General features: G+C 37.9%; 1 long non-coding RNA gene across 1 annotated transcript; it reads left to right on the top strand.

Annotated features, from left to right (window-relative positions):
• Positions 1 to 6453: 6453 nt before the first annotated feature.
• Positions 6454 to 6997, top strand: LOC125611987. The gene is made up of 2 exons (XR_007342219.1): positions 6454 to 6506; positions 6848 to 6997. It is a non-coding gene; the product is annotated as an uncharacterized LOC125611987 (long non-coding RNA).
• The last annotated feature ends 6530 nt before the right edge of the window (positions 6998 to 13527 follow it).

Genomic DNA, 13527 nt, shown 5'->3' with positions numbered 1-13527 from the left:
TTTAACTTATATAACTGAGAGGCCATGACCATGAATCTTTAAGTCCTCATACCTATGGACATGCAAAGCTTATAGAGCTTAGGAATTTTAATTGTAGGTTTTAATGGCTCAGAACTCTGACAAGAGAAAAAAAAAAAAAAAAAGAAAGCTAAACTTCCTGACCAATGAGACTAGCCAGATGAGTGTCACTGGCTGTAGAAATTGTTTGCTTGCCGGTGGGGTGGGCAGGAGGGAAGAGATGTGCAGATAAAAGTCCGGACAGAGGTCGGACAACATGGGGAGAACTTGATTAGGTATTAAAAGATTGTCTTGAACAGTCCTCTAGCAAATGGAAGACTCTTGGAAAATCAAATCTAGAAATATAGGCGTTTGTCTCTATTCTAATGAGTACCTCGGGTTCTCAGGAATAAGATCACGAAATGTACTTCAAACCACCTCTCATCACAAGGGGTCTAGGTCTGACTGACTCCTCATTCCCTGCAGAGATGTGCAGGTTGAAGCCTGCTGGTGTCCTGAGATTCACCCGCATCTGCCCAAACTGCCTAGAGTGGATTTAAACCTGGCCATAGCAAGTAGGCTGAAGAGACCAGGCAGTAACAAAAATGCCTAAATCCAGGAAGAGGAAACATCTGAGTTTGGCTGTGATAGGGAGAGAGAGAGAGAGAGAGAGAGAGAGAGAGAGAGAGAGAGAGAGAGAAGAAACAAAAAACAAACAACAACAATAAAACATTAAAATGGGTGTTACAGAGAAAACATAGATTTGTGAAACAATTGTTTTCTTCTCCATACAATTTGATGCCAATGTGTAGATGGGAACTAGGAATAAGTAACCTTATTATTCAGGAAGTGAAATACATCAAGTATTCTCTTACATCTTTTTTTTGTGTGTGTGGCGCGCTGGGGATTGAACCCAGAGCCTTGTGCATAAGAGGTAAGCACTCTACTGACTGAGCTACACCCCACAGCCCTTCTCTTGCATCTTAATGACAGACATTAAGAAGAATAGGTAAGTGAATTGAGACCAACGGTGTCAAGTAAGAAACGTGCTGTGACATTTAGGGGAGCACACTGAAGGGACATATTTACAGGGACAGAGCAGAGGGCCAAAGAAAAGCTCAAAGGAGCACTGATGTTAAAGGCAGAGGTAGGGTCTGGAAGAAAGATGTGAAGAAAGGGTGATATCTAGCACAGAAATTGTCTCAAACTCTTACTGCTTCAAAACTCTTTTGGGGACTAGGGTTGTGGCTGAGTTGTAGAGCACTTGCCCAGCATGCATCAGACTAAAATTTTTTAAAAATCAAAAATAAAAAAAACAAGAGGGATGAATAAATCAAAAAGTTGGTAAATGATGCCAATGAATACAGCTTAAATTTTTATTTTAACTTATAATTCTTCTGAGACTAGTTACTTCAAAATTCAAGTTAAAGATCCCACCATACCTGCTGTTTTGAGCATCATTTTTTTTTAAGAAAGTTTGAGTTCTACTAACAAGTGTTCCTTGTTCTCTCTTATTCCCTTGACGTCACCCCACAAGGTTGAAAAACCCCATCTTAAAAACAAAACAACCTAGCAGCCCTAACTTTTAAATATGCTTTAAAAAAATAATTTGTACTTAAAATGCAGCTTGTCACAGAGAAGATAAGGAAGGAAATTTGCTTTACAAAGAAACTCCCACAAGCTCAATTTGCATTTGTTTGCCTAAAGTTAAATTTCGGATTAGGTACTAAATAGGTACTGTCCTGCAATGTGTATGCTAACCTACTTTTTAGGCAGTACATATATATTCGGTGAGGTTTGATTTTATTTTTTATAGGCTTTGGAAAGTACAATTGTTTGAATTTCGGAGAGATCTCTTGGGTGGCTGAGTAAGGGGATTTGGAGGCACAAAATTCTGAAGTCAGGGAGAACAGTGGGTACACTATTGAACCAGTGGTGAGAATATGCAGGAACTACCAAAATAGGGTGCTGATGTGGAATGATTATGCACAGTGACAGCTGCATATAGAAGGAGGAAAGAAAGAATCTAAGAGAGATTCTTGTATTAATTTACTGGGAGAATGAGGAGGTCCTTCACTAATATGGGGATTTATGGAAAATTAGCAATTTAATCGAGAAAATATATATTTACTCTTTTTTTTAAGTTTTTTTTAATGTGGTGCTGAGGATCAAACCCAGCACCCCGCACATGCCAGGCAAGCACACTACCGCTTGAGCCACATCCCCAGCCCTATATTTACTCTTTTAAAAAATCAAGTTAGCCTTTCCTGTTTATCCCCCAGGTGAAATTAATAAATTCTGAAGTCCAAGTAAAGTCTAGCCACAAGTATAGCTTTTAAGTCATAACATGTTATAACTTATGTAAGTTATAATACTTGAGGGTTAAAGTCACAGTAGGAGAATGTATCGAGCAATAGGAAACAAGGGTTGGAGAATAAGCACACAACACTCTTAAGTCAGAGATCATTTCTATATTCATTGTGTATAAGGACTTAGTACAATATAGAGAATATACTAGTTATGAAAGAAAGGAAGGAAATGATTTCCTTTTTAGGATTCAGATGCATCTAAAGAAGTAGTCAATCTCCCCTGTGCCCTGCTGAATCTCAGCTTTTAGATGCTGGAGATCTTATTTTTAATTTATTTTAAAAATCTTTTGTATGACCTTTGTTATTCTCTGGATCATCTGCTTAGAACCAAAGCTGTTTTTATGATCTAAATCCTAAGACTTTCTGAAAGTTATCAGTATTTTGTGATTTCTGAACTTAACTTTTCTTTTTTTCTTTTTTCCTACAGGAAGTACAAATTGTCCTTAAAAGGAATACATGCATGGGTGGGACTGGCATGAGGAGTGAGTCATTATGCCTTTGAGGTATGGTATAGCCCTTGCAAGAATCACTGAGCAGGAGAGATGGGATATTGAGCAGCTAGTAGATAAGGGTCAATGACCTTGGTATTAAGGATTTATGATTAGCACAAATGAGCAGGTATCTATGGCAAGAGAATTTGGTGGGGTCTCAAGGACACCAAGTGTGGAATGAAAGAAATCTTAGTATTGGTGATTCTTCCAGATCTAACTTGGTTATTGGGGTATATACTTCATTGTCAGTCATACTCTGTCTGCTGGTCTCAGCATTAGGAGTTCTCTGACCAATTTGTTTCTTCAAATTCCAAATTGATTCTGGTATTTATAGCTCCCTAACCCTTATTTTCAATCATTGTTAAAGGAACACCAGGGATTTTGCTCTCAGGTCATATGTACCTGAGATAATAGGTTTTCTTTTTCTTTCTTTCTTTCTTTTTTTTTTTTTAGATTTTATATAAATTCAATAGTTTTTTTAAACCATAACTTTGTACAAATCAGAAATAACTAAGGTTTATGCATTACAGTCTGTTCATGTAGATAATAGATTTTCTATAGTTTTTTTTTTTTTTTTCATGCTTTCTCCTATGGGATTGAGGGTATTTTAGTTAACTGTTTTCTGACTGCTTCTAGCTCTTCCCTTAATCAAGGTGATTTGTCTTCTATGAAAACTTGACCTTAGTTCAAGATGCAAAGATTCTGAGTTTCTCTAGACTATAGCAGATATTCAAAAGTTATTTTAAATCTAGAACACTGAACACTGCTTTGCTCCCTGGAGTGGAACCACTTCTGCAAGGGGCTTTGTACTGATTGTATGCAAAAACTTCAAAAAAATCAAAGCAGAACAGAATGACTAAAATTTTTTAAAAATCAAAAATAAAAAAAACAAGAGGGATGATGGGCTTTTATTAGAGGTATGAGCTGTCTGCAAAGTCTGACCAAGGGAATGGTAAAGAAAAGGTAAGGTAGAAGGTAGGACCAGGAGCTACATTGTCTCTTAAGCAGTGAATAACCTCCTTCCTTTAGTTTCCCAGCACCTCTATCAGAGACCTAAAAACCTGGAGCAAAGACAGGAAGATGGAGATTTCCGTTCTCTTTTGTACTGAGCATTTGCTGAGCAAACGTCTAGTCTGGTGAGGACTTGGAAAGCCCACTCCTGAACAAACTTTCTATTGGTTTTCTTTCTTGACATTTGTATGATACTTAGATTTCACCACAGTCTTTCAAACCATAATTCAATTTCTATGACAAGCCCTGGAAGATAAATTAGGCAAGGTTTACTATCTTCATTAAGAAAGGAGGAAGATGAATTTCAAAGAAATTAAGTAATTTACTGAAGTCTGTGGAGCATGTAAATCACAGCACGGGACCTCTGGCTGCAAAGTCAGTGCTCTTCCCCTCTCCTGAGGTGAGGCTTCTAGCTCAGGAGGAGTATGAGTTGGTAAAAGGCAAACAATAGTGAGCATCACAGCATCAGAGAGGGCAGAGGCATTAGGATCTGTCATCATAAAAGGGAGACCCTCATCTTGAAGCATCCAGATATTTGGACAGAGCTCCAAGGTGCACGATGAAGGTATGAGGAAGATGCTGAAGATGCTAGAAGGTGAGGAGATGCCAAAGGACAGAGAGGGAATGTGAGGGATATGGGTGGAATATATAAGAGGTAGTAGCATCATGGAGTGGTGATTAGAGAGGAACTTGTTCAGAGAGGGAAGATCAAGTAATGCAGATGGAAAAATGCTCAGGTATGTCTTTTATATCCATTAAATCAGAGTTGCCTGGCTGTACATTTAGATTTAGGAAAGTTTGAATGGGTATAAATTAATGAGGCATTGGAGGAAGCAAAATGGAATTTACCATAATGGACCTCATGTCTATCTAGAGTTTTAAACTAATTAAATGATTTACAAGATTCCAGAAACATCATTATCAAGAAAAGTGGCATGTGAAAAAAAAAAAAAAAAGTGGCATGACCTAATCATCAGATTAGAAGAACTACCCATTTGGGAACAGTGTCAAAATTTGCTGGAGAGTCACCTAAATCCAAACATTAACCTTTTTGTTGTTGTTGTTGTTGTTGTTTAAATAGAATAAAAGAGGCATGATGAGAAACTAATGAGACCCTGTCATAGGAATTAAGAATAAAAATATGTTTTGTTGGTAGAAATTATCAGATTTGGGACAAGAATCTATAAATAACTTCAAAAACAAATATTTTTAGTTTTCACTGTATAGGTCTTTCACTTCTTTTGTTAGATTGAGTCTGAGTTGTTTTTTTTTTTTTTTTTTTCCCTTGAGGCTATTGTGAATGGAGTAGTTTTTCTAATTTCTCTTTCAGTAGATTCATTGCTGATATATAGGAATTAGTATGGGTATTGATTTCATATCCTGCTACGTTGCTGAATTCATTTATTCTAGAAGTTTTATGATGGAAATTTTTGATCTTCTAGGTATAGAATCATGTCACCAGCAAATAGTGATAATTTGAGTTCTTCTTTACCTATTTGTATCCCTTTAGTTTCTTTCTCCTGTCTAATTGCTCTGGCTAGAGTTTCAAGGATGATGTTGAATAGAAGTGGTGAAAGAGGACATCCTTATCTTGTTCCAGTTTTTAGTGGGAATGTTTTCAATTTTTCTCCATTTAGGATGATGCTGGCCTTGGGTTTAGCATATATAGCTTTTACAATGTTGAGGTATGTTCCTACTGTCTCTAGTGTTTCTAGTGTTCTGAACATGAAGGTGTGCTGTATTTTGTCAAATGCTTTTTCTGCATCTATTGAGATAATCATATGATTCTTGTTTTTAAGTCTATTAATATGATAATTATGTTTATTGATTTCCATATATTGAAACAACCCTTCATCCTTGGGATGAATCCCACTTGATTGTGATGCACTATACTTTTAATATATTTTTGTATGTGATTTTCCAGAATTTTATTGAGAATTTTTGCATCTCTGTTCATCCCCTGATGGTTTGAAGTTTTCTTTACTTGATGTATCTTTGTCATGGATAGGCAGAATTAATATTGTCAAAAAAACAAAAACAAAAACAAAAACAAACATATTACCAGAAGCATTATACAGATTTAATGAAATTCCTATTAAGATATGAATGACATTCTTCATAGAAATAGAAAAAGCAATCATGAAATTTATTTGGAAAAATAAGAGAGCCATAATAGCTAATGCAATCCTTAGCAAGAAAAGTGAAGCAGGAGCCTCCATAATACCAGACCTTAAATTATACTACAGAGCTACAGTAACAAAGACTGCGTGGTATTGGCACCAAAATAGGCTTGTAGACCAGTGGTACAGAATAGAAGACACAGAGACAAACCCACATAAATATGGTTGTCTCATACTAGACAAAGTTGCAAAAAACATTCACTGGAGAAAAGATATACTATTCAACAAATGGTGCTGGCAAAATTGGAAATCCATATGTAGCAAAATGAAATTAAACCTCCATCTCTTACCCTGTACAAAAATCAACTTAAAATGGATCAAAGATTTAGGCACTAGAACAGAGACCCTGTGCCTAGTATAAGAAAAAGTAGGACCAAATCTCCACTGTGTTGGCCTAGGATCTGACTTCCTTAACAAGATTCCTAAAGTGCAAGAAGTAAAATCAAGAATCAATAAAGGTTAGAAATGATGGTGGAATGTGATAGACATTTTTATCCAAAGTACATATGAAGACACGTATTGGTGTGAATATACTTTGTATACAACCAGAGATATGAAAAATTGTGCTCTATATGTGTAATAAGAATTGTAACGCATTCTGCTGTCAAATATAAATAAAAATAATTAATTAAAAATAAAGAATCAAAGGGCTGGGGATGTGGCTCAAGTAGTAGCATGCTTGCCTGGCACTGGGTTCGATCCTCAGCACCACATACAAATAAAATAAAGATGTTGTGTCCACCAAAAACTAAAAAATAATTACATCTTTAAAAAAAATAATAAAAAGTAAAGAATCAAGGGGATGGATTCAAATTAAACAGCTTCTTCTCAGCAAAGGAAACAATAATGTGAGGAGAGAGCCTACAGATTGGGAGAGAATATTTACCACAAGCACCTCTAATAAAGCATTAATCTCTAGGACGTATAAAGAACTCAAAAAACTTAACACACACACACATATACACACACATACAAAAAAAATAACCCAATCAATAAATGGGCTAAGGAACTAAACATAAGCTTCACAGAAGAAGAAATACAATTGACCAACAAATACATGAAAAAGTGTTCAACATCTGTAGCAATTAGAAAAATGTAAATCAAAACTAGTCTGAGATTTTATCTCACTCCTGTCAGAATGGCAATCATCAAGAATAGAGGCAACAATAAATGTTGGCAAGGATGTGGTGAAAAAGGTACACTCATACATTGCTGGTGGGACTGCAAATTGGTGCAACCACTATGGAAAGCAGTATGGAGATTCCTCAGAAAACTGGGAATGGAACCACCATTTGACCCAGCTATTCCAGTCTCTGGTTTATACCCCAAAGACTTAATCAGCATACTATAGTGACGCAGCTACATCAATGTTTATAGCAGCTCAATTCACAATAGCTAGACTATGGAACCAATTTGGGTGTCCCTCAATAGATGAATGGATAAAGAAAATATGGTACATATACTCAATAGAATATTACTTAGCTTTAAAGAAGAGTGAAATTATGACATTTCTCAGTAAATGGTTAGAGTTAGAGAATATCATGCTAAATGAAATAAGCCAATTGCACAAAACCAAAGGCTGAATATTTTCTCTAATATGCGGATGCTAATTCACAATAAGGTGGGGTGCACTAGAGAAGAATAGCATTACCTTATATTGGGTAGAGGGAAATGATGGGAGGGGAGAGGAGGCAAGGGTATGTGGGGATAGGAAAGATAGTAGAATAAAACAGACATTATTATTTATGTATATATGTGACTACATGACCAATGATTCTGCAACTTGTAAACTCAGAAAAATGAGAAATTACATCCCATCTATGTATGATATGTCAAAGTGCATAAATGCTTTCTACTGTCATGTATACCTAATTAAAACAAATAAAACATTTAAAAAACCAAAATTTGAATATGTAAATGAGAATAATAATAATTTCTCAAGTGGAGCAGCCCATTCCAAATTCCATAATCATGTTCTAATAAATCTATTCCCTCTCCCCAGAAAAATTCTTTCTATTTTTTCTATTTCTATGACTGCTCATCTCTTAAGTTACACTGATTGTCCCGTCCTGCAGGACACATCAACGTGGGCAGTGAACCTAGGTGGAGAGGAATGAAGGGACAAGAGACACAAAGGATGACAGCAAGACAGGAGTTCTGATCAAGCTGCAAACTTTTATTGTTCACACAGGGGTATTTATATGCTGGGGATGGGGAAGCTTTCTAATCAGCAATTGCTGGATGTGGGTGGTAAAACTGCCAGCTGCAAGATGTCTGATGATCCTGATAACCGCAGGATGTTCCAGGGAGATAGGTAGCTGCAGGATGTCTCCCAGGCAGGATGTCTCCCAGGGGGCTGTCAGGCTATTCTTTGAAGGAGAATTTCCTTCTAGCCCCTGACAACTGATCTCTGGAATCCTTTTCCCAACCCCACACACACAAACATTTAGAAACAGGTTTTCCTACTTCATGGTTCTCACCCTGTCTTTACAGACTTCAAACATGGTTCCTGGGACCAAGGCTAACTAAGTCAAAGACAAACCCAACTGGAGTGAGTAGTCCAAGAATGGCCTTCCTAGTGTGTGATCTGAATAATGCCTTAGGACACCATGGTATTTTGGATGTTTTAAAATTTTTTCCCCAAAGTAACACATATGTTTATTGGATTCTTTGTTAAGTTGATTAAAAGAAAATAAATCTTCAGCATTTAAGTTTTGATTCTCAGGGTTTTCAATGCTGTCAACTCCACAAAGGATATGCAGGGCTTGGAAAAATCTTTTCCATTTTCCCTTAGGATGTGACCCATAGACCCAGAAAGGATGAGTTTCAGTCATTTGCTTTCTCCTCGATAATTGATGGAAGAGTATTATTTAATCCCACCTGCAGCAGTACCCAGGCTGACCCAGGACTTGGCTTGCCCTCGTCTCTAATCAGCTCATCCAGCTCCCTATACAGTTGGATCAGTTGGGCATCAGCTGCCTCCAGAATTCTCAGACTCTCTACTCTTCCTACAACCGCCTCTGCTCCTTCTTGTTTAAACAGTGTCTGGAACAAATTATGAAAGATCTATCATCCCACAGTTTTTGCCAGATTCTGCAGAGTCAGCCTGAGGGAGAAGATATCATGGTGTTCAAGGAGGAGAGGATTCATACCCTGGAGAGGTTTACAGAAGAAGAAGTCCCTCCTCTGTAATCGGCTCTCTTTTCACCTTCTCACTTTACCCATGTGTCTCCAAAATTTCCTTCTCTACCATTTCTCTATGGTTAAGCTGGACATTCAGCTCAGGAAGGGGAGGATGGAGGTCGATTCTAAATCTTGGTTTCTGTACCAGCAAGTCCTGAGTATAAGTTTTTCTCTATATTGTGTATACTTCTCAATTCTGAGTCTCAGGAAGTCCTAAGTCAATGCCTATTGCATCCTTTTCACCTCCTACCTACAGAGTCTTCATGGCGCTAAATGTGAGTTCTTTAGATAGAAGCAAAAATCTGGAAAGCAGGAACTGTCACTATTTAAGGTTTCTTCTTATGTCTTTCTTAAATCCCTTGTTTGGTGAGGATCCTTTCTCACCATATAGTTTCCCCAAAAGAGAGAAAAGAAGAATAAGGATGGACCGTCTAATAAGGCAGGGGTATTCAAAGCATGGCTTGCTGAGCAGCTGCTGAGCAGTAACAAATTGTTACTCCTATATAATGAATTAAGGAGCTTGTGCTTGAATGTAAATCAACAACATATCCAAATTTAACTTAGTTGTCTGTAATTTTTTTTTAGTAGCAACACTTTTTTAGTAAAGAAAATATAGAACTAATTTTCACTGGGTGGAAGCTCCAAATACCATTTGAAAGGGCATCTTGATAGCATTGATCTCTAAAAAGTCAGCATATTAACCCTTTGTCTTATATACTTTGTTTTTTTTTTTTTTTTTTTTTTTTGGGTACTGGGAATTGAACTCAGGGGCACTTGACTACTGAGCCACATCCCCTGCCTCATTTTGTATTTTATTTAGAGACAGGGTCTCACTGAGTTGCTAAGCACCTCACCATTGCTGAGACTGGCTTTGAACTCAAGTCTGGCTTTGAACTCAAGATGTAGGAACTCCCTGGCACTAGGAATACAGGTGTGAGCCACAGAGACTGGCTTAGATTTGTATTTTGAAGAACAAATCAGATAGTAGTCAAGGAAGTTTGGAAAAGACCTGAGGGGAGAAAATTTAGAAATGAAGGGATCACCGAGGAAATATATTCACCCAAACCTTAAGAATATAAGATATATTGGGGACAAGGAAAATGTTACAAGGAAAATGGAAAATGTAACAAGGAAAATGGAGAGCTAGGATGACTTCCGGCATCAGAATTGAATGTGTAAATAAATAAATAAATAAATAAATAAAACCAGAAAGGTACACAAGATTTAGTTATCATCATTGAAAGACTAACAAGAGAAGAACCAACTAACTGTTATAGTTAGCTTTCAGATTAAAAAGATACATTGAGCACACAGAGAACTTATCCTAAACTTAATGATTTTGAGCATGTTTTCTAGGGGGATATGTCTCTACAGAGTCATGAAGCATTTATAAAAGTTAGCCAAAGAAACCTGGTCTGGAACATACAAGGAAGAGATGCTTAATGACATGAATACTATGAATGTACAAGAAACCTGGGTGCACGAAGTTTGGACTTTTTTTGATGTGACTGCCTTAGTCAAGGTTCTTCAGAGAGGGGCTGGGGATGTGGCTCAAGCGGTAGTGCGCTTGCCTGGGTTCGATCCTCAGCACCACATACAAACAAAGATGTTGTGTCCGCCGAGAACTAAAAAAAATAAATATTAAAAAATTCTTTCTCTCTCTCTCTCTCTCTCTCTCTTTTTTTTTTTTTTTTTTAAAAAAAAGGTTCTTCAGAGAAACAGAACCAGAAGATTACAAATATATATAGAAAGGGATTTATTTTAAGGTAGCGAGTCCCGTGATTATGGAGACTGGCAAGTTTAAAACTGGTGGCCTGGGCCAGCAGGCTGGGGACCCAGGAAGAGGTGATGCTGCAGTTTTCATTCAAAGGCATTTGCTAGCAGAATTCCCTCTCCCTGGTGGGAGGTCAGTCTTTTGTTCTTTTCAGACCTCAGAATAAGGTCCACCCACATTATGGACTGCAGTCAGCTTCACTCAAATTCCTCCTATTTAAATGCTGATATCATCTAAAATGCCCTCACAGGAAGATCCAGAATTAGGTTTGGCCACACACATAACTGGGTGCTCTGGGCAAGTTGACCCATACAATTCATCATCATAGTGATTAAAAACAACAGAAACCTTTTAAGCAATTATTTAATTTCCCTTTCCAATTCAGAGAGGGAGCCTGGATGCTATGTATTGGGACCTGAGAAAGCAGGACTTGGCCTTGGCTACAGGAGAAATAAAACAGAAATCTTATGCACTCACCACCCTAACTGATTTGGATTTATGTTAACATATTTTCTCCATTACTCCAGTCTTTCCAACATTAAATGTATACTTCCATTCCCAGGGGTTTGAATGAGGGCCAACTGGGAGCTGGAAAGAAATTGAGTTTATCATTGTTAGCTGTTTAGGGAAATGCAAATCAAAACCAAAATGAGGGCTGGGGATGTGGCTCAAGCGGTAGCGTAGTCGCCTGGCATGCGTTCGGCCCGGGTTCGATCCTCAGCACCACATACAAACAAAGATGTTGTGTCCACTGAAAACTGAAAAATATATATTAAAAATTCTCTCTCTCTTTAAAAAAAAATGAGATACCAATTTATACCCACTAAGAAGGCTAGAATCAAAAAGACAGATAATAATAAGATTGGAAGAGGGTGTGGAAAAATTGAGATCTTCATACCTTCTAGTGGAAATTTAATATGGTGTAATCACTTTGAAAAACAGCCTGGCAGATCCTTAAAAGTGTAAACATAGTTACTGTACTACTTAGCAATTCCACTTCTAGGTTCATAACCAAGAGAAATGAAAACAATTCCACACAAAAAATTTGTAAACAAATGTTCATAGCAGCATAATAGAAATAATCGAAATGTGTACCAGTTAACATATGGATACATGGTAATACTAAAAGGATATCATCATCTGTGGGGTCGGATAATGATAATGCTCTAAAATTGTTGGTGACAATGGTGGCAGAGCTCTGTAAATAAAAATGGAATTGTATGTATTTAAAAAGTGAGTTGCATACTATGTAAATTATACCTTGAGAAAACCTCTTATGTAGAAGAAAAGAAAGAAATCACCCTCATATCTGGAGCAGAAAGGGAAGGGGTAATGTGGGCTGCTGGTCTCAATCCATCCTGGTCTAAGGGAATCCTCCTAATCCAAGGATTCAGTGCCTCTTCTCTCATCTCATTTAGCTTCCTGCAGCAGGCTCTGCTGGGCACTAGCCTTTTAACAGCCACCTCTTGGTCCAAGATTAGTTCTCCTGTGCTGCCTCCCCAAGCTTGGGTCACACTTTCAACTGTCCAAATTCTTACATTTCTTCACCAAACACCAGCAAATTCCTGAGGTTAGGTAGAGGAATCGAAACTCTCAGTAAAGAATGTGAGAGGTGCCCGTTTTCCATAGCCTTTGATGGATATGCAGATCTGGACCTGGACGGGACAAGGAAAACTCCTGGGGTGGGGGAGGGGAAAGGAGACAGATGGGATGCAGAAGGGTCTTGAAGGGATTTAGGGGCCAGAAAAGCCTGCCCAGAGGGCCAAGTTCAAGTAGATCCAGTCATTCCCAGCTGTGCTTTGTTCAGGGATGCTGCAACACCCATCCTGGAGTGGTGGGAGGTAGACGATGAATTCCCTTTATGGCCAAAGCAAGGAAAAGCCGTGGCAGGATCTTAGAGTCCAGGTATGTTCTGATATTGCCAGAGTTCAGTGGATGCTGGTGTTGGGGTTTTAACGTCAATAGTGTTTGCTTTTCCCCCACAATTTAAAGCAAAAAAACACAAATAATATATACATACACATACCCACATTAATAATTAGCAAGGAAAGTGAACTGAAGTATAACAATATGCTTCATAAATAGTAAGCGTTCACTAATTTTGGTTTTAAACTGTCCCCTCATTCCATGAGGTCAGTATGTTATTGTTTTAAGGATTTAAATATTTTTATAAGTCCCGAAACCCTATCATTGTGTGCTTAAGGGGAAGAAAAGGCCTAGGGAGTACTTGACTATGCTGTGAAGAGCAGAGAAGTTTCTTTTTTACCCATAAGGAAAGAGGAATGTTGGGGGATGCCCCAGGAATCAGGAAGAATACTTGCCTGCTCCAGAGAATACCAGCTCCCACCACTGTGCCCCAACCTCCCCAGCCTTAGCATTTCCATCAGCTGCAGCAAAAAGCAGTGGATTCTCCTGCATACTCTGCTCATACCTCCCTCCAGATGATACTGCCACTCAGTGCTTTGAGACCACAGGGAACACTGAAATTATGCAGTTTATCTCTATTAAGATACAGGAAGCTC

This window comes from Marmota marmota, unplaced genomic scaffold, assembly GCF_001458135.2.
Source record: "Marmota marmota marmota unplaced genomic scaffold, marMar, whole genome shotgun sequence".
Taxonomy (NCBI): domain Eukaryota; kingdom Metazoa; phylum Chordata; class Mammalia; order Rodentia; family Sciuridae; genus Marmota; species Marmota marmota.
This window is presented reverse-complemented; position numbering and strand designations above follow the sequence as displayed.